Source organism: Oryctolagus cuniculus, chromosome 6 (genome assembly GCF_051225735.1).
Source record: "Oryctolagus cuniculus isolate XC-2025 breed Fujian yellow rabbit chromosome 6, ASM5122573v1, whole genome shotgun sequence".
In the NCBI taxonomy this organism is placed as follows: Eukaryota; Metazoa; Chordata; class Mammalia; order Lagomorpha; family Leporidae; genus Oryctolagus; species Oryctolagus cuniculus.
The window spans coordinates 68,611,816-68,633,823 of record NC_142872.1 but is presented as its reverse complement, the minus strand read 5'-3'; the positions used below and the strand labels follow the sequence as shown (position 1 = coordinate 68,633,823).

The following is a 22,008-nucleotide window of genomic DNA, read 5'->3' as shown; positions in this document are numbered from 1 at the left end:
TGTGCCTTGGAATCTGCAAACTCTATGAAAAAATTTTTTTTCTCTTTTCAGAGAAAATAAATTTCTGCTGCCTCTACTATGGTTTGGATGCTGCCTGCTCCCCAGAGGCCCAGGTGTCACAGGCTTGGTCCCAGGGCAGCACTGTTGGGAGTGGTGAAGCCTTTAGGAGGAGGCACCTATGGGAGGTCCCCAGGTGACCAGGGACTGCCTGAAGGGGATGACAGGGGTCTGATCTCTCCCTCTTTCTGGCTGTAGAGGGAACCACTCATGCCCAGTGCATTCCTTCCATGAAGAGCTGGCCTCGGCAGAGGCCCAAACCAATGGGGCTGCCCCATCCTGGACTTGAACCTCTCTTACACAAAACTGTGAGCTCAGTACCTCTGTTATTCTGTAAGTTGCTTCAGGTGTTTTGTTGTAGTAACACAAAGCTGACTGATACAGCATATTCTGTGTCCCCTGGCTTGCCACCTCATTAGCACAAAGTGCCAGAGACCCTGAGAACCTGCGTCTGGCTTTGAATAGTGAAGCTTGATGAAGGAGGAAGGAAGCCAAGCAGGCACAGGAGCCGTGAGTTCCACTGGTGAGTGAAAGACTTCAAAGGCAGCAGGAGAATGGGAAGTAGACTGGGACTGTGCAGCATGGCCCGGCAGAGAACACAGGCTGGCTGAACTCTGCCGTGGACATGGGGACCAGATCACAGCCAAAGAGCATTCTTTTCTATGAAAAACACATTTTGTTACCCTGTTAAAATGTTACACTTCAAAAATATATATTCATTAATTTATTTAAAAGGTAAAGTCCAGAGAGGGGGAGAGACAGAGATCTTCCATCCACTGGTTCACTCCCCAAATTGCCTCAATAGCCAAGGCTGGGCCAGGCCTAGGCCAGGACCCCTGAACTCTACCCAGATCTCCCATGTGGGTAGCAGGGACACAGGCACTTGGGCCATCTCCTGCTGCCTTTCCAGGTGCATTAGCAGGGAGCTGGATCAGAAGTGGAGCAGCCGGGACTTGGACCAGCAACATGGGATGCTGATGTTGCAGGTGGCAGGTTAACCCAATTCGATAGCCAGCCCCTAAATGTTAGGGGTTTTATTTTGTTGTATAGTTAAATTTATAAATTTATTGTGATTTTATATTTACATGAGAGCTGTAAATGAATATATATATTTTTAAACAAGATTTTTGGTGGATTAATTTTCTTTTAGTTTTTTTTCTTTATTGGAAAGGTAGAGTTACAGAGAGAGATATTACCTTCCATCAACTATTTCACTCCCCAAATAGCTGCAATGGTTGGGCCAGGCTGAATCCAGGAGCCTAGAATTCCATTGAGGTCTCCCATGTGAGTAGCAGGAGCCCAAGGACTTGGGCCATCCTACACTGCTTTCCTAGGCACATTAGCAGGAAGCTGGATTGAAAGCAGAGCACCTGGGACTTGAGCCAGTGCTCCCATACGGGATGGTGGTGTCACAAGCAGAGGCTTAACCTGCTGAGCCAGAATGCCAGCCCCTACATAGACAAGTTAAGAACATGCAAATATTCTATTGCTTATAAAAAATTTCTCCTAGATTTTACATCCATTTGTGATTCTTACTTGATCCAATCTTTACCATAATGGTGGCAGAATGTTAGTTTTCCAACTCTAACACTCACTTCATATTCCAGTTGGCTTATAGTAATAAGCCAGATTACCTTTCTCCCTATTATTTGATCTATCTATTTTTTCTTAAAGATTTAGATATTTATTTGAAAGTGACAGTTACACATAGAGAGAAGGAGAGACAGAGAGAGAGAGAAAAAGGTCTTCCATTTGCTGGTTCACTCCCCAGTTGGCTGCAACGGCCAGAGCTGTGCCTATCCAAAGCCAGGAGCTAAGAGCTTCTTCCAGGTCTCCCACCTGGGTGAAGGGGCCCAAGGACTTGGGCCATCTTCTACTGCTTTCCCAGGCCATAGCAGAGAGCTGGATTGGAAGTGGAGCAGCCAGGACTTGAACCCGCACCCATATGAGATGCCAGCACTGCAGGCAGCAGCTTTACCTGCTACGCCACAGTGCCGGACCCTATCTATTTATTATTGATATAGAGTTACTAATTTCTGTTTTTCAATGGTTTTCTTTTTTTTTAAATTTTATTTATTTATTTATTTATTTGAGAGGCAGAGTTACACACAGTGAGAGGGAGAGACAGAGAAAGGTCTTCCATCCACTGGTTCACTCCCCAAATGGCCATAATGGCCGGAGCTGTGCCAATCCGAAGCCAGGAGCCAGGTGCTTCCTCCCAGTCTCCCATGTGGGTACAGGTGCCCAAGCACTTGGGCCATCTTCTACTGCTTTCCCAGGCCACAGCAGAGAGCTGGATTGGAAGAGGAGCAGCCGGGACTAGAACCAGCACCCATATGGGATGCTGGCACTGCAGGCAGAGGATTAACCTACTGTGCCACGGCGCCAGCTCCTTTCAATGGTTTTCAATTCACTTAATTATTTTCATTTTTTAAAAAAGATTTATTTATCTATTTATTTGAAAGTCAGAGTTACACAGAGAGGAGAGGCAGAGAGAGAGAGAGAGATCTTCCATCCGATGGTTCACTCCCCAGATGGCCGCAACAGCTGGAGCTGTGCCAATCCGAAGCCAGGAGCCAGGAGCTTCTTCCTGGTCTCCCACGTGGGTCCTTGGGCCATCTTCTGCTGCTTTCCCAGGCCATAGCAGAGAGCTGTATGGGAAGTGAAGCAGCCAGGTCTCAAACTGGCGCCCTTATGGGATGCCGGCGCTTCAGGCCAGGCCATTATTCCACTGCCCCACAGCGCTGGCCCCTATTTTCATTCTTAAATGGTTGGGCTCTCCCCCAGAAATGCTGACAGAGTTCTAAAGTACAGCTTGGGAACTGGGATTTTTTTTTTTGAAGATTTTATGTATTTATTTGAGAGGTAGAGTTACAGATAGAGGGAGAAACAGAGAGAGGTCTTCCATCTGCTTGCTCACTCCCCAAATGACCACAACAGCTGGAGCTAAGCCAATCTGAAGCTAGTAGCCAAGAGCTTCTTCCGGGTCTCCCACACGGGTGCAGGGACCCAAGGACTTGGGCCATCTTCCACTGCTTTCTCAGGCCATAGCACAGAGCTGGATCTGAAGAGGAACAGCCAGGATACAAACCAGTGCCCACATCGGAAAATGGCACTGCTGGTAGAAGCTTAGCCTACTATGCCACATGAACCTGTAACACTAATCCTTGTAGGTTGTTGGTTTCCCTCATCAGAGCACCTGGGTTCAAGTCCTGGCGCTGTTTCTAACTCCTGTTTCCTATTAATGTGCACCTTTGGAAGCGGCAGGTTGATGGATCCTTGACACCCCCAAGGAAGATCTGAATTGAGTTCTGGGCTCTTGGCTTCAGCCTGCACTGTTGTGGGCATTTGGTGAGTGAACAAGTGGATGGAAGAGCACACTCTGTCTCTGTGTCTGCCATCAAAATATGTAAAATTGATTTAAAAAATAAAATTATGCAGTGTTTTCCAGTACATACTTGTATCTACCAATTTACAGGTTGTAAATTGAGAGAAAGGACAATATCAGGTTAAGATTTTATTTATTTATCTGAGAGGTAGAGTTACAGACAGTGAGAGGGAGAGACAGAGAGAAAAGTCTTTTTTCTCTTGGTTCATTCCCCAAATGGCCACAATGGCTGGAGCTGCGCCGATCCGAAGACAGGAGCCAGGAGCTTCTTCCCATCTCCTACGTGGGTGCAGGAGCCCAAGCACTTTGGCCATCCTCTACTGCTTTCCCTGGCCACAGCAGAGAGCTGGATTGGAAGAGGAGAAGCCAGGACTAGAACTGGTGCCCATATGGGATGCCAGCGCCACAGGTGGAGGATCAACCTACTGCGCCACGACGCCAGCCCCCGATGTCAGGTTCTTAAGAGAATAGTGAAATCCATGTCTATACAAGGAGTTGTCTACTATGTACATGGTAGTTTTATATCTTGATAGCCAAAATTTAGAAACAGCTCAGGCGTCTGTCACCTGGGCAGTGGGTCAGCTGTGGTAGAGTGATGCAGTAGAATAGCTCCTATGCTCAGCAATGAAAAGGTGCAAACCACTGAGGATTGTTACAGCATGAGTGACGCTGAGCAGTGTGTTGACTCGAAGGAGCCAGACACAGAATGCTGTGCAGCAGTCCATCCCTTATCCATGGGACATGGGTTCCAAGATATCCCATGGACTCCTGAAACTGAGGAGAGTCCAAACCCTGTAGACTGTGTTTTCCTGTGTATATATTATACCTATGATAACAGTTTAATGTATAAATTAGGCACAGTAAGAGATTAACCAATAACTAATAAAAAATGACAACCCTGTGTTATAATTAAAGGGGTTTAAAACTCACTTTTTCTGGAATTTTCCACGTAGTGTTTTTGGACTGAAGTTGATTGCAGATAACCGAAACCACAGAAAGCTTAACCGCAGATAAAGGGTGGGGGTGGGGCTACTGGATGCTATAGGATTCCTTTTTTTCCTTTTTAAAGATTTACTTATGTATTTGAAAGTCAGAATTAGAGAGAGAGAGAGAGATCTTCCATCAACTGGTTCACTTCCCAGATGGTTGTAATGGTCAGGGCTGAGCCAGGCTAAAGCTAGGAGCTTCCTCCAGCTCTCTCATGTGGGTGCAAGGGCCCAAGCACTTGAGCCATCATCTGCTGCTTTTCTAGGGCCATCAGCAGAGAGCTAGATTGGAAATGGAGTTGCTAGGACTCAAACTGGCGCCCATATGGGATGCTGGCACTGCGCCGTGGCTTTATCTACTATACCACAGTGCTGGTGCCTAAGATTCTCTTTGTAAGAGGTTCTAGAAAGGACAAATTTTATCTCTAGTAACAGAAAGCAGATTAGGGGATGGATTGGGAATGGGTGTAAATGCAGTAAACAACTAAAACAGTTTGGTTATGGGTTTATGCAACAGGAACCCTTGGAATTTCCCAAGTGACAAGTCTCTTATGTAATTCATAAGAAGCTGCTTCCCACCATTCCTGGGTTTGAGCCAATGAGGGTGATTACTGGTGGCCCCCAGAAAGCTTCAGTTTGGAGACTCCTTAGCAAAGGAACCACCCACATGGTTAGAGGCTTGGAACCTTCAACCCCTGCCTCCCTCCATCCCTGCCTTGTGGGTAGAGTGGGGGCCTGGAGATTGAGTTTAGTCACCTGTGGTCAACAATGAATAAATTGTGCCTACATAGTTAAACCACCATACAGACCTAAGGTTGGGGCTTGGAGAACAACAGTTGTAGAACAGGGAGAAGGGCACACCCAGAGAGGGCAGGAAACTTGTGCCCTGCACCCCACCCCTTGCCCTGTATGTCCCTTGTGGCTGTGCCTGAGTTGCACCGCCCTAATAACCAGCAAGCATGCATGAAGCACTTCCTTGAGCTTGGTGAGTCTGTTGTGTAAACTCCGGAATTTGTTGTCTGCCTGACAGCAACGCGGATAGCCCGGGCACCCCTTTGTAGCTGGCATCTGAAGTGAGGGCAGTCTTGTGGGACCAAACCCTTGACCTCTGGAGTTAGCGTCAGAATTGAATTCAGTTGATGGAAGAGCCATTGGACAATATATATGTGCAGTCGAGGAAAGAAAGAACTCCAGAAGGTACACTTTGGGGAAGTGAAGATGTGTGTCTTCACAATGAGGGTGGTTATGGGCACCGTGGTTTGGATGTGGTGTGTCCTGCAAAGGTTCCTGTGCTGCTGGAATCCTGGTCCTCAGTGTGGCTGTGTTGGGAGGTGGCAGGGTCTGGGGTAAAGTCCTCAGGTCATTGGGGTCACTGCCACTCAAGGGATAAAAACGTAGCTCTGATGAGCCCCTGAGTCAGTTCCCCGGGAGAGTGAGCCCAGCTCTGAGGCTGTCTGGCTCCTGTCTGGTGTTGGCACCCATGCAAACTCCCCCCATGGTGTCCACTGCTGTTAGGCCCTTACCTCAGGCTCACTGATGTGAGCCAGGAGCTTTTTCTGGGTCTCCCACGTGGGTGTAGGGGCCTTAGGACTTGGGCCATCTTCCACTGCTTTCCCAGGCCATAGCAGAGAGCTGGATCAGAAGAGGAGCAGCCGGGACTTGAACGGGCACCCATATGGAATATAGGCACTACAGGCGGAGGCTTACCCTACAACGCCACAGCACCAGCCTTATTATTTTTTAAGATGTATTTTCTTTATTTGAAAGGCAGGATTACAGGGAGAGAGAGAGAAAGAGGTGTCTTTCATCCATTGGTTCACTCCCCAAAACCAAAGCCAGGAGCCAGGAGCTTCTTCTGGGTCTCCCACTTGGATGCAAGGGCCTTAGGACTTAGGTCATCTTCTGCTGTTTCCTAGCCTCATTAGCAGGGAGCTAGATCAGAAGTGGAGCAGCTGGGACTTGAACCAGTGCACATATGGAATGCGGGCACCACAAGCAGCGGCTTTACCCTCCATGCGACAGTGCTGGCCCCAGACTACTCTACTTCTGATCCAGCTTCCTGCTAATGTTTATCCTAGGAGGCGGCAGGTGATGGCTCAAGTACTTGAGTCCCTGCTGCCAACATGGGAGACATGGATTGAATTCCAGCCTCTGATTTGCGCCTGGCCCATCCCTGGCTGTTGTGGGCATTTGGGGGAGTAAACCAGCAGATGGAGGATCTCTCTCTCGATCTGTGTGTGTGTGTGTGTGTCATTCTGTGCCTTTAAATAAAAATGCAAAGAACTTAAAAAATTTAAAAGCTTATTTTTGAAAATGATTTATATATTTATTTGAAAGAGCTACAGAGAGAGGAGAGATCTTCCCCAGATGGACACAATGGCCAGGGCTGGGCCAGGGTGAAGCCAGGACCCAGGAGCTTCTTCTGGGTCTCCCACACAGGTGCAGGCGTCCAAGCATCTTCTGTGAGTTTTCTCAGGCCATTAGCAGGGAGTGGATCAGAAGTAGAACAGCGGAGACGCCAACCAGCATCCACATGAGATGCTGACGTTGCAGGTGGTGGCTTTGCCCATTATGCCACATGCTGGCCCCTAAAAGTTTATTAAAAAAAAAAAAAAAAAGAAGCAAAATGTGGCACTGAGGGGTTGAGCAAACAGGAGATTCAAATCCAGAATAAGGGACTCAAGCAGTCCAAGAGAGTGATCCGTCCAAAGCAGCAGGAAAGAGGAGAGCAGGGGCTGTAAGAGACTTCAGTGGTGAAGTGAAGCATTGTGGGAGGTGACTCCACAAGGCAGAGTTCGGGACGTGTTATCCTAAGTACATAGAAAACTCCAGTTGGTCCTGGCCCTGGGGCCAACATGGAAAGGAGAGTGGTCAGGCATATCAAGCTGTATAAACTAGTGAGTGGAAGTTCCTGGCGGAGGAAGAAGGGAGGGGGAGCGGATGGCAGGTAGCTGTGAGAGACAGGAAGAGCGGTCTCCATCACATTCCCCACTCAGGATGCCCTGGGTGAGGCAACTTCCTCGTCCCCTCTCTGGGTCTCAGCCTGTCCAGCATGCTTTCCCTGAGTAGCCTCATTACATGTCTGTTCCTTATCATCAGAAAGAGACCCCAGTGTAAAAGTTCATAAGGAAATGGGAAAAAATTGTAGTAAGTAAGCAAATAACCCAATACATAAGGATTTCTTAGAAACGAATACTAAAAAGACAAATGCTGTGATAGAAAAATGGACAGATGACAGGGACAGACAGTTCACAAAAGAAGAAACATAGATGGATAATAAACATGAAAAATGGCCGGCGCCACGGCTCAATAGGCTAATCCTCCACCTAGCGGCGCCGGCACACCAGGTTCTAGTCCCGGTTGGGGTGCCGGATTCTTTCCCGGTTGCCCCTCTTCCAGGCCAGCTCTCTGCTGTGGCCCGGGAAGGCAGTGGAGGATGGCCCAAGTGCTTGGGCCCTGCACCCCATGGGAGACCAGGATAAGTACCTGGCTCCTGCCATCGGATCAGCACGGTGCGCCGGCCACAGCGTGCCAGCCGTGGCGGCCATTGGAGGGTGAACCAACGGCTAAAGGAAGACCTTTCTCTCTGTCTCTCTCTCTCACTATCCACTCTGCCTGTCAAAAAAAAAAAAAAATGTTTATTCTCTCTAGGGAGATTTCAGCGAATATAATTACTTCTTTTTTTTTTTTTTTTTGCCTGTCTATTTGACAACAGCGGGGCAAGTTAGTGTGGGCATAGAGAAGTGGCCACTGCCTCCACCAGTGAGAAAGGACCAGATGGAAATGTGAGTGCTCCCTCTCACTGTGTGTCCAGGTTCTTCAACAAAGGAACAAAGGAGAGTGGGGATGAGCAGGGATGAGGGATGAGGATGGCTTTGGGGGAAGGGTGCAGTGACAAATTGAGCTAGGAGACGCTGGATATTATGGGTGAATGGATCGATTTTGTTCATGGCCATTTTAAATACACTATCTTTCTTGAAAAACTAAGCACAGGGGCCTATGTGTTTAGGTTATGATGCCCACATCCCACATTGGAGTGCCTGGACTTGGCTCTGAACTCCAACTTTCAGCCAATGCAGATCCTGGGAGGCAGCGTCAAGTGGTTCAGGTATTTGGGTTCCCACCACCCATGTGGAAGACACAGGTTACTGAGTTCCTGGCTTCTGCTAGCCAGGAGCTAGTTCCTGCCACCCCTAGCTAATGCAGGTGGCAACTCTGTCTCTTTCTTTCTCTCTCTCTCCCTCTCAAAAGAAAATAAAATTAAACCTAAGCACAAAAGCTGAAATTTATGATTTCTTTAAAATAAACACATGTGGGGAGGCCAGTGCTATGGCTCACTTGGTTAATCCTCCGTCTGTGCCGGGTTCTAGTCCCACCTGCTCCTCTTCCAGTCCAGCTCTCTGCTGTGGCCCAGGAAAGCAGTGGAGGATGGCCCAAGTGCTTGGGCCCCTGCACCTGCATGGGAGACCAGGAAGAAGCACCTGGCTCCTGGCTTCGGGCCGATGCAGCACCGGCCGTGGTGGCCATTTGGGGAAAGAACCAACGGAAGGAAGACCTTTCTCTCTGTCTCTGTCTATAACTCTACCTATCAAATAAAAATAAATAAATAAATAAATACATGTGGGGCCAATGCTGTAGCGTAGCGGGTAGAGCGCCACCTGCAGTGCTGGCATCCCATATAAGACACCAGTTCAAGTCCTGGCTGCTCCACTTCCAATCTAGTTCTCTGTTATGGCCTGGGAAAGCAGTGGAAGATGGCCCAAGTTCTTGGGCCCCTGCACCCACGTGGGAGACCTGGAGGAGGCTTCTGGCTCCTGGCTTCAGATCGGCACAGCTCTGGCCTTTGGGGCCAATTGGGGAGTAAACCAGCGGATGGAGGACCTCTCTCTCTCTCTGCCTCTCCTTTTCTCTGTAACTCTTTCAAATAAATACATCTTTAAAAATAAATAAATACATGCATGGGGCCGGTGCTGTGGTGTAGCGGGTTAAGCTGCCATCTGCAGCGCCGGCATCCCCCAGGGGCTCCAGTTTGCATCGAGCTCCCTGCTAATGCACCTAGGAAAGCAGTGGAAGATGGCTCAAGTCCCTGGGCCCTTGCTCCCACGTGGGAAACCCAGATGAAGTTCTGGCTCTTGGCTTTGGTATGCCCAGCCATAGCTGCTGTGGCCATTTGGGGAGTGAACCAGTGAGTGGAAGATCTCTCTCTGTAACTCTTTCAAATAAATAAATCTTTAAAAGCGAAATCCATGCCTATTATAAATGTCTCCTCACTGCTCCCACTCTTAGGCCCTCTCTCCACATCAACCACTCTTAATAGTTTGTGCATCTTTCCAATAAGCTTGTTTGTCTGAGCTCATATGTGTGAGAATCGTGTCCCTTTTCAACATGAAAGGAAGCCTACTTCACTCAGTGCATCTCCACGTAACACCAAATCTTGGCGGTCATTCCGTATCATACCTACCAGTATGCTAGTGGGTGCTCACCTCATGTTTCCCAACAATGCAGAGCCACTTTCTAGATGGCCTGTTTTTTATTTAACCAGTTTTCTATGATGGTAGGTGAGATTGTAGCCATCACTGCAAACAGTGGTACTGCAAACAGTCCTGCAATGCATATCATTGTGTATTTTTTTATATACACAAGTACTGGGTATGTAGTGGATGTATTCAATCTATTCATCATCAATAGCTCAGAGATATAGACAGGGGCCAGCATTGTGGCATAGTGGTAAAGCCAATGCCTGCAATGCCAGCATCCCATATGGGTGCTCGTTTGTGTCTCAGCTGCTCCACCGCTGATCCAGCTCCCTGCTAATGGCCTGGGAAAAGCAGTGAAGATCACCCAAGTGCTTGGGCCCCTGCCACTCACGTGGGAGACCTGGATAAAGCTCCTGACTCCTAGCTTTGTGTTGGCTCAGCCCTGCCCATTGCAGCTGTGAGGGGAAGTGAACCAGGTCATTGGAAGATCTCTCTCTCTCTCTCTCTCTCTCTCTCTTCCCCTTCTCCCCCTCTCTCTGTAACTCTTTAATTTCAAGCAAATTAATAAATCTTTATACACACACACACACACACACACTCCCAGGGGTGGCATTTCTGGGTCAAAGGATATGCATATGGATATAAATAATTTATTTGGAAAAGCATCCTGCAGATTATATCATAGTCAGGATATATTTAACTCAGTCTCCCACTCCTACATCTAAAATAGGAAATGATGATTTCCATCAATAAAATAGTCTAATACCTCAAATTACCTTTTAGATTATCAAAGAAAAACCTAATTTCCCATGGTTTTGTTCTGTTTCACCCTTGAAGAACATTATATACTTTAGCTAAAAGAGAGGGAGAGAGAGAGAATTTTCCATCCATTGGTTCACTACCCAAATGGCCTCAATGGCCAGGGCTGGGCCAGGTTGAAGCCAGGATCCAGGAGCTTCATCCAGGTCTCTCATGTGAGTGCAGGGGCCCAAGGACTTGGGCCATCTTCTGTGGGCTTTCCCAGGCACATTAGCAGAAAGCTGGATCAGAAGTGGGGCAGCCAGGACTCGAACAGGCACCCATATGGAATGTCAGCACCACAGGCAGCAGCTTAACCTGATACACCATAGTGCCAGCCCCTAGCATCCACATTAATGCTTTTATTTCTATATACCCTGCCCTTCCCTAATCTTGGGCCTCAGGAAGTGGCTTTCTAACTGGCCTCAAAGCCTTACAGTCTTTCAGACTTCCCTGGAATAATTCTTGTAGTGAAATAATACTTTTAAAACGGCCAAATCAAGAGCCAAATCTAAACACCTCTTTCTAGATAGGGTTTCCAGGGCTGGTCTCAACCCAACTCTGAGCTGACCTCCATCACTCCCTCCAGTCAGAACATTCGTCCATGGTGTCCCCAAACACACAGTACTCATTTTCTTGCTTTTGTGTCTGCTTTTCCCCCTTATCTGAAGAAGCCTTCCTCCAGCTCTCCACCTGCAGAAACCCTGCATACTTTGCTAGTCCACCCCGAGTCTTGCTTCTTTCCTTGACCGCCCTAGAGTAGGATAATTCCTCCCCTCAGAACCCTATTAAACTCTTTCCTATCGCACTTACCTTTGCTGGAGTGTCTCTTGCTCACAAGGTACTTCGAAAATTCATGGAAGGGGCTGGCTGCTGCGGCTCAGTGGGTTAAAGCAGCGGTCTGCAGCACCAGCCTCCCCTGTGGGCCCGGTTCAAGTCCCAGCTGCTCCACTTCCAATCCAGCTCCCTGCTAATAGCCCTAGGAAAGCAGTGGAGGATGGCCCACGTCCTTGGACCCCTGCACCCAAGTGGGAGACCCAGAAGAAGCTCCTGGTTCCTGGCTTCAGATTGGCTCAGCAGCAGCTGTTGCGGCCATTTGGGAGCCATTGTATGGCTATATGCCATACAATTTTAATTTAAAAAAAGTTCATGAAGGGGCTGGCGCTGTAGTTCACTTGGTTAATCCTCCGCCTGCAGTGCCAGCATCCCATATGGGCGCTGGTTCTAGTCCTGGTTGCTCCTCTTCCAGTCCAGCTCTCTGCTGTGGCTCAGGAGGACAGTGGAGGATGGCCCAAGAGCTTGGGCCCCTGCACCCGCATGGGAGACCAGGAAAAAGCACCTGGCTCTTGGCTTCGGATTGGCGCAGCGCCGGCTGTAGCAGCCATTTGGGGGTGAACCAGCGGAAGGAAGACCTTTCTCTCTGTCTCTCTCTCTCTCTCTCTGTCTATAACTCTGCCTGTCAAATAAAGAAAAAAAAAATCACGGAAACATGGAATTAAAAGATAAGTTTAGAGTTAGCCATTTGGCTTAGTAGCATCTCACACTGGCATGCCTGAGTTTGAATCCTGGTTCTGCTCCTGATTCCAGCTTCCTGTTAATGCAGACCCTAGGGAGCAGCAGGCAGTGGCTTGAGTAGCTCTGCAATAAGAGACCAGGCAGGCTTGGCCATAGCGGGCCTGTGGGTAGTGAACCAACAGACAAAACTCTTTCTCCTTTGCTCTCTCTCAATTACATTTTTGCAAAGATGTTTATTTTTGTGGAACAAAATTTCGGAACCCACGAAGAGCTTTTTCCTAATACGCATTTCCATGAACTTTTTGACAGTCTCTCAATAAGCAGTTCTGGTAACTGCATTATTTGGAACACGTGGCAATCAGAATTGTATTCTGCGCCGAAAATCAACTTCTCAGGGGGAAAGAAAAAACGAAATTCTCTTCCACAAATGTGGGGCTGGGAGTTGCAGGGGTACTAAACTTACAGCTAAGCTCACACCCGGTCTTCCCTTTCCAGGTGAGGGAACAGGCTGGGTTTATGGCAACAAGCTCGCTGGTTCTAGTTTCTGCATACGCGAGTATCCGGAGCGATGCAAGCAGAGGCCAGGCTCTCTCCAGAGGTCTAGGACAAACCCTGGGCCACTTCCATTTCCTGAGGTTCTCGCCGTGTAGGAAACGGATGTAACCGCGCGTTACAAAAAAACGGTGGCGTCTTTTGAATCTTTGCATGGCGCCCTCGTTCTCCCTCAACTCCCTCGCTGTGCCCTGGTGTCTCATCTTCCTGATGGAAACAACACTAATGGAAAGGTGAAATAACCTCGCAATTGCACTGTTCCGGGCTGTGCATTATGTTGGACTCCTGGGCCCACAGCGATGACTGTGCAATAACGGAGGCGCCAGCTTGCAACGCGCAATGCGGGCGAGGCAGCCGCGCCGGTCCCGTGTGCTCCCGTCGGGGTCCGTCCCCGCAGCACGACCCATAGCCCTTCCGGACGACCAACCAGGTCTCCCACCCATTCTGCCGACAGCCATTGGTCCCCTCGGAGACCGGTACGGAATGCCTGACCCGGGTCCCGGCTCTGGGGACCCCAAAACGTGGAGGACCACAAGAGCAGGCTGGAAAGGCCAGGAGGCGAGCCCACTAAGGCACCAGGGCAACGCGACGCAGGAACGCCAGCCCACACCGCCCCGCCCAGAACGCGCGCGCCCGCGGCTCCGAGTCGCGGCCCGCCCCCTTGCCTTCTGCCCAACCAAAGGCCACTTCCTGCCTCACTCCAGGCCAATCCTCACACTCCACGAAGAATAGCCCTAGGGGGCGTATGGGAAGGTGCATAGAGCGATGGCCACGCCGACCAACCGGGTCGCGGAGCCTGCGCGGCGAGGCGGGACTTGGCGCTGGTCATAGCTACTCAACAGCGAGGGGCGGGCGCAGGGCCGGGCTTCGCGCTGTGGGGTCGCTCGCGCGGCGGCGGTAGCTGAGGCCTCTTGGTTCTGCGGCACGTGACGGTCGGGCCTCCTCTGCCGCCGTCTCCACTGCAGCGCGGGGCCAGGTGTGTGGGTAGAAGGCATCGGCATCGCCGGCTCTAGGTGAGAGGGGAGGCCTGCGCCCGTCCTCGAGCCTGTGAGGCCCCCCCCGGGGCCCTGGGAAAGGGCGCTGCGGCCGAAGGGTCGGGCGTGGCCAGGGGCCCAGGGGTCGGGCTGGCTCTCGAGGGCCCGGGCCCTGGCGGCCGCGAGGGGCGAGCCCCAGCTTGGGTCGCGGAGCCGGGCCTAGGCCTCGCCGCCGGGGTCGGGAGGCGTGGCAGGTGCCCCAGGGCCTCCCTTGACCTCCGGGAGAGCTAACTTATTCCTGGGGCTTTCTTAGGCCTGTTATTGGCTGTCTGGGCAGTCGCGAGGTGGGCTGGAGTGGGGTGGGGCCTAGTAGGTGCCCCCTAAGTAGTGGAGAACGGGACTATCTGACCGAGAGAGAATAATCAGGGTTAGCGTTACAGGTTCAGTGTTTGAAAATAAGAGGAGAGAGCGAACACTGGGCTCGAGCACCCTGAAGAGTGCGGAGAACGTGCTAGAAGGCGCAGTGGTGGAAAAAGTTAAGTCTCAACAATAACAGCACCAGCCGTGGTGAGGGGAGTAAGGCAGGCAGCGATTCTCTGGACGCCTCAAAGTGGAGAGCGGTCGGGAGATGGCCTGCCGCACCTCGTTTTACACTGGAGGAAACTGAGGCCTGGAGGTACGAAGTGCCTGGCCCAAGGTCATGCGATCGCTTTAACGAGCGCGCTGAGCTCACGGTTGAGGGCTAGGTGGGTGGCTTTGGTGTAGCGGTTAAGGCTAAGGCCCTGGTTCAAGCGCTTCACGGGGCTGTTGCTCCGTGAACTTGCCCCGTTTCCAGTAGTGGATGTAATCATAACCCGACGCACTTCAGTTAAGAGGGAATAAAATGGGACAGGGACTACAGACTGAATGGCTTGGGCCACGACATTGGCGTTTTAGTCTTCAGAGTGGGTTGAGGGGTGTTTCCCAGACTTGCATTCACAGAGAGGGAGTAATTGAATCGGGTGGATTAACTGCTGGATATGACACAATTACCGGTTGAGGGAAGTTAAACTGAGTGAATATTAAAAGCCCCAGAGGACAAAGGTGAATCCCAGTTAAGTTTCTTCACCTCAAATTTAGGAAATGGAGAGTTTCGCTTAATTTTTTTTAATAAACCAAGTTTTTTTAAGGTTCCGAATCGTACTGCTCCTTAGCATTGGTCGGTATCTCTGTCTTCGCAGCAGTGGTTGAGGGTCACAGGTAGAACCACCTGCCACGTTTGCTATAATTAAACTTGCACCCGAGAGACCAGAGTGGGAGTTCCTCCTTTGCAGCAGCCGAGGCCTCCGTGAACTGTGCAGTGTGGAGTGAATGTCCCACAACAGAAATTTTCCAGCCTCTCTGAAAATGAGTGTCAGCATCCACCCACCTCACTATCTTAACCCCGCAGTTGTGTTGAGTGCATTATCTTCCAAGGGCCCCAGGGTGCTGCAGTGTCGGCAATCACACTATTGCATCCTTTAGTTACAGAGTTCATTTTTCCTTGTGAGATAGTGAGATAACCGGAGGGGACACAATGGCAGTTGGTAAAGGGACATGCAGGCTCATAAACTGGCGTTCTTGGCCCAGCGTGGTAACCAGCTTCTGTGCCGCTTTGGTTCCCATATCTTTGCCTTGGGAATGACAGACTCCTTGATGCCTCACCTTGAGGGGGCAATTGGGAAGGGCAGATAATTTGCTGGTGTAATCAACTATGCAAACAGAATGGTCAGTTCATGTTTAACTCCTTAAGAAACAATAAAAATGTCCATAGTTGTAACCTCTGTAGCGTACTGCAAAACTAAAGCAACAAATGTACGTTCTAAGCCTAGCTGTGAGCTGTGGAAATTGAGAATTTTGTTTCTTAACGAATTTTGAGAATCATTGGCATGTTCTGAGTGTTCACATCTTCAACCTCAGTTTATAGGAAAAATAAAGTGTTGTAGAAAAGTCAGTTCTACTGTTCCTGTCAATCAAAATTCATAAATGTAAATAAAGCAACATGGATCTAAATCTGCTTTAAAATGGACACACACTTTCAGTAGGGACCACTTTGAGTTCTGTGCTTCCCGTACCCCCTTGAATTGTTTCTCTTTTGACTTTTGACATGGTCATGAAATTAGAAGGCACAAAAAAGCAGTAAAGTGGTTTATCTGTGACTGGAATCAAATTCCTTTTAAATGTTTCCTCTCCAATCTAAGACTTAAATTATTTGCTTTAGAATTCAGTTTTGGGGGCCGCCACTGTGGCTCACTTGGTTAATCCTCCGCCTGCGGCGCCGGCATCCCATATGGGTGCCGGGTTCTAGTCCTGGTTGCTCCTCTTCCAGTCCAGCTCTCTGCTGTGGCCCAGGAAAACAGTGGAGGATGGCCCAAGTGCTTGGGCCCCTGCACCTGCATGGGAGACCAGGAAAAGCACCTGGCTCCTGGCTTCTGATCGGCGCAGCGCTGGCCGTAGTGGCCATTTGGGGAGTGAAGCAACGGAAGGAAGACCTCTCTCTCTCACTGTCTAACTCTGCCTAATTAAAAGAAAAAAAAAAAAAGGAATTCACTTTTGGAACCATTAGAATTTAACAAAAGGTGTTACTGAGCAATATCTAGTAACAGCAAAAATCACAGCTGATGTTGCCTGTGTGCTGTAAATAAGTGGTGTCAGTGACTTTTATGTGCATTTTGTTTATACAACAATCCAAGAGTAGATGCTGTTATCCTTTTAGAGTTGAAGAAACCGAGGCCCAGAAGTTAGTCATGAGCCCCAGATGGCATGTTATTGAGTTTCTGACTGGGTATTGTCACTTGAATTTCTGCCTGTACTCATGTCTCTAGCTGGGATCCTGGAGAGATTATGTCAACTTCTCTAACTTTTAGTTTCTTTACTTGTGAAATGGGGAAGTTAGAACCTCCTGGGGGTCCTGATGAGAGTTATGAATCTACCTGAGGTGTCTGAAACTCGTAAGACTTAGTATTTCATATCTTTTATTAAGATTATTTATTTGAAAGGCAGAATGACAGATCTTCTATCTACTGGTTCACTCCCCAAATGGCTGCAATGACCAGGCTGGGCCAGGCTGAGTCTAGGAGCCAGAAACTCCTTTTAGGCCTCCCACTTGGTGGCTGGGACCCAAGTACTTGGGCCGTGATCCGCTACCTTCCCAGGCACCTTAACAGGAAGCTGGGTCAGAAGCAGAGTAGCTTGGATTGGAAACTGGTGGCTGAATCCCTGCAGCACAATACTGGCCTCGCTGCCTGTTTTTAAAACCAAACAACATTAGACTAGGTCATTTCTTATGTTCCTCTTTCTGACTTCTCATAGGTTAAAGGAATTAACTTTCTTTTTAAAAGAGAGTCTCATAAAAGCCCACAACCAAGTAATTTCACTGCTGGGTTTTACCAAAAACTTTGGAAAGAATTAACACCAGTCTTTAACAAAATCTTTTTTTTTTCCCTTAAGATTTATTTGTTTGGTTTAAAGGCAGAGTTAGATCTTCCATCTGTTGGTTCACTCCCCAAATGGCAGCAGCTGCCAGGCCAAAACCTGGAGCCTGGAACTCCATCCAGTTCCCCCATGGGGATGGCAAGGAGCTATATTTGGAACCAGTGCTCAAATGGGATGCTATCGTCACAAGGTGGTGACTTGTCCTGCACCACATCAGCCCCCCCCCTTAACAAATACACAAGAAAACACTGTAGGCCACTGTCTGTCTTGAAAAGAGAGGCAAAAATCTTTTATAAAATGCTAGCAAACAATTCACAAGCATAATATTTTATTTTTTAAAGATTTATTATTTATTTAAAAGGCAGAGTAACGGAGAGTCAGAGAGTCTGTCGGCTGGCTCACTCCCCAAATGTTTGCACCAGCCAGGACTGGCCCGGGTCAAAGCTAGGAGCCAGGAGCTTCTTCCAGGTCACTTGGGCCATCTTCCACTGCTTTCCCAGCCACATAAGCAGGGAGCTGGTCCAGCAATATAGAAAAAAGACTATATACTGTGACCAGCTGGGATTTATTCCAGGAATGCAAGGTTGGTTCAGCATGTAACAGTGAATAATATGCCAGATTAATAAAAGAAACCCCGTGATCATCTCACAAGAGCCAGAGAAAACATCCTTTCATGATAAACGCTAAACATAGTAGGGATAGAAAGGAACTTCCTCAGCCTGATTCAAAAAATCATCTCTTGAAAAGATAAAATGTAAAAATACAGAGAAACTTGAAAATAGTTTGAGCTCTTGTTTATCTTTTTATTTAATTTTTTTTTTTTTTTTGACAGGCAGAGTGGACAGTGAGAGAGACAGAGAGAAAGGTCTTCCTTTTGCCATTGGTTCACCCTCCAATGGCCGCCGCGGCCAGCGTGCTGCGGCCAGCGCACCGTGCTGATCCGAAGCCAGGAGGCAGGTACTTCTCCTGGTCTCCCATGTGGGTGCAGGGCGCAAGCACTGGGGCCATCCTCCACTGCACTCCCAGGCCATAGCAGAGAGCTGGCCTGGAAGAGGGGCGACCAGGACAGAATCCGGTGCCCCGACCGGGACTAGAACCCTGTGTGCCAGCGCCGCAAGGCGGAGGATTACTCTATTGAGCCACGGCGCCGGCCTGCTCCACTTCTGATCCAGCTCTCTACTATGGCCTGGGAAAGCAGTGGAAGATGGCCCAAGTCCTTGGGCCCCTGCACCCATGTGGGAGACCTGGAAGAAGCTCCTGGCCATTGCAGCCATTTGGGGAGTGAATCAGCAGATGGAAGGCCCCTTTATCTGTAACTCTGCCTCTTAAAAAAAAAAAAAATAGGATGTTTATGTTCAGCTGAAATCTCATGCATTATTAAATATGGGCAGTAAAATAATTTGGACTTTTTTTTAGAAGGTTTGCTGAGGGCATAATTATGTATAATATGTATTGTATATGATTATCAAAAAATTTTAATTTGAGGAGTTCATTTAGAGAAGTAATGGATAGGCCGGCGCCGCGGCTCACTAGGCTAATCCTCCGCCTAGCGGCGCCGGCACACCGGGTTCTAGTCCCGGTCGGGGCGCCGGATTCTGTCCCGGTTGCCCCTCTTCCAGGCCAGCTCTCTGCTGTGGCCAGGGAGTGCAGTGGAGGATGGCCCAGGTGCTTGGGCCCTGCACCCCATGGGAGACCAGGAAAAGCACCTGGCTCCTGGCTCCTGCCATCGGATCAGCGCGGTGCGCCGGCCGCAGCGTGCCGGCCGTGGCAGCCATTGGAGGGTGAACCAACGGCAAAAGGAAGACCTTTCTCTCTGTCTCTCTCTCTCACTGTCCACTCTGCCTGTCAAAAAAAAATAAAAAATAAAAAAAAAAAAGAGAAGTAATGGATAGAGCAGGAAAAAATAGGTAAGCAGAAGTTTCCATACACGTTGGAAGAAATAATTAAAGAGAAAGCGTAGAGGAAAAGCAAGTTTTTCTTGTAAAATTATTCACAAATATTAGACTTTTTAGTCAAAATAAGAATTTAAATCTTTTTCAATGTATTAGTTGCTTCAAAGAGCAAAACATTTGAGTATGCCTGTGAAATGCTAGATTCTGATAGACTATATATTTTTATTTTCACATCAAGCCTTTGAACCAGTAGCACTGTTACTGACATCTATGAAATAGGGAAAGCTGACCACGGCCACACAGAACCCAGGTTTCTCTGACTTGATGGGTTTTTCTACCACATGCTCTATGCTGCCTTGTCTATACAGAGTGAATTTTTATAAATGATTAATTAAGTGATTTGAAAAATAGAGTGATGGGGAAGGAGGAGGCAGAGAGAGAGAGGGAGAGATCTTCCATCTGTTGGTTCGTTCATTCCCAAAGAGATACAACAGCCAGGCTGAAGCCAGGAGCCAGAAACTCCACCTGGGTCTCCCACAGCTTTCCCAGGCACAATAGTAGGAAGCTGGAAACAGGAAGGCAGGACCTGAACCAGTGCTCTGATATGGGATGCCAGCATCACAGGTAGTGGCTTAACCTGTGCCACGACGCCAGGCCCAAGAGTTAATTTTTTGAATTAGTTTTATATATTTGTAATTTCTTATTTTTATTTTATTTGGAAGAGTGAGCAAGTGAGAGTCCATCCGTTGGTTCACTCCCTAAATGCCCACAATAGCCAGGAATGGGCCAGGAGCCTAGAACTCAGTCTGGGTTTCCCACATGGATGACAGGGACCCGTGTACTTGAGCCATCACCTGCTGCCTCCCAGGGTGTGTACCAGCAGGAAGCTAGAATTGAAAATGGAGCTGGGGGCCGGCGCCGCAGCTCACTAGGCTAATCCTCCGCCTTGCGGCGCTGGCACACCGGGTTCTAGTCCCGGTCGGGGCACCGGATTCTGTCCCGGTTGTCCCTCTTCCAGGCCAGCTCTCTGCTGTGGCCCGGGAGTGCAGTGGAGGATGGCCCAAGTCCTTGGGCCCTGCACCCCATGGGAGACCAGGAGAAGCACCTGGCTCCTGCCTTCGGATCAGCACGGTGCGGTGGCCATTGGAGGGTGAACCAATGGCAAAAGGAAGACCTTTCTCTCTGTCTCTCTCACTGTCCACTCTGCCTGTCAAAAAAAAAAAAAAAAAAAAAAATTAAAAAAAAAAAAAAAGAAAATGGAGCTGGGATTTTCGGGATGCAGGTGTCACAAGCAGCATTAACCATATGACAAACACCTGCGCCAAATCTAAAATAGGAAACTTCCATTGCTAGAATTTAAAGATAAATTCACTCCTCTAAAAGTTAAGAATAGGGGCAGGCATTTGTGTCAATGGAATGCCTGGGTTTGATTCCTGGCTATGGCTTCTGATTCTAGCTTTCTGTTAATGTATACCCTGGGAGCTGAAGTAATTGGGTCCCTGTCACCCATATGCGCACTTTTGCAAGTTAGATAAAGGTAGATTATGAATTTATTTTGGTATTAAGTCCCAAAAACGTAATTAGTAGAGCTGTAAATGTAGTTTATTCATAATCTCTGAAATCATGGGTGGACAGACAAGCTATCATCCAGACTTCCTTCAGTCTGTTAAAAAATAAACTTCTGGACTTTATGGATGTCCTGTGTAAATACAGCTCTTACAGGTCAGAGCTACCCCCAACCCATCTTTTTTGCCCCTAGTTCTTGGTATCTGATTGGTGTCCCTGGAGTTGAAAGCTGTCAGCTTTCAATCCCGTTTGGTGTCTGCTGTGTACCAGGCTCTCAGCTAGGCATCAGATAGGTTTTTTTCCTCTAATTTTTAACACTGAAAAATTTTTTTATTTTTTTAAGGCAAGAGAGAGGGTGTTGTGTCCATTGGTTCACTACCCATATGGCTGTAACACCTGGGACTAGCATGGTCTGAAGCCAGGATCTGGGAATTCAGCCCAGGTTTTCCACAAAGCCAGCCAGAACCCATTCCCTTGCTGCCTCCAAGGGTTTGCTTTAGCAGGAAGCTGGAGTCAGGAGCTAGAGATGGGTACTGAGCCCAAGTACCCCATGTGGAAAGTGGGTGTCTTATCCAGCATCTTAACCCCTAGGCCAAATGCCCACCCCATGTAACAGAATTCTTGCAGTCTAAACTTGTGACTGCTGGAAGACAAATTCTGTCTGTTCAGCTAGTTCTGGATATAAATCAGAACTTGGACCATACAGTGTTGACCTCATAGTATTGGTTTTATTGAGTAATTATTTGCTTACAATAAGGGGTATCATAAAATGAAGCCACACAGAACTAACATTTGCACATTACTTAAGGCTGTTTTTGAAAGAAGTTGTCACTTCTGTAGACTCAAATACTTAAACATTTTCCTGTTTGCTTTTTTTGTTTAAGAGTGACAGGGGGCGGGGCACATAGAGAAGGAACTTCATCTGCTGGTTCACTCCCCAAGTGCTTTATAAGAGCCGGGCTGGGCCAGGTCAAAGTCAGAAGCCCGGAACCCAAACACTTGGGCCATTATCCACTGCCTTTCCAGGCACATTAGCAGGAAGCTGGATTGGAAATGGGGCAGCTGGCAGTCCAATGTGGGCTGTGGGTGGGCAGCTTAATTCACTGCACCACAAGACCTGCCCTCAACTGTTCTTTTTAAGAGAAAGAGAGAACTCTTCGTTTGTTGTTATATTCCCCAGATGCATGCAACAGCCAGAGCTGGATCAAGCCAAAGCCAGAAGCTAGGAACTTCATCCAGATCTTCCATGCAGGGACCTAAGTACTTGAGCCATCATTTGCTGCCTCCCAGCAAGCTCATTAGCAGACAGGTGGTCCTGGGAGCAGAGCTGGGCACTCTGAAATGGGATGT

The 22,008-nt window shown here is 48.6% G+C and overlaps 1 protein-coding gene across 5 annotated transcripts in view; it reads left to right on the top strand.

Annotated features, from left to right (window-relative positions):
* Positions 1–22,008, top strand: part of CANX (calnexin) — a 57,675-nt gene that overhangs the window by 7,349 nt on the left and 28,318 nt on the right. The window contains exon 1 of one of the 5 annotated variants that reach the window (XM_051833805.3): positions 13,677–13,749. The exons of 3 other annotated variants lie outside the window; for them this stretch is intronic. The gene's annotated coding sequence lies outside the window, so the exon portion shown is untranslated. Of the gene's footprint in view, positions 1–13,676; positions 13,787–22,008 lie in introns of those variants that run through there. One more of the 5 variants, XM_051833804.3, reaches the window with a different exon arrangement.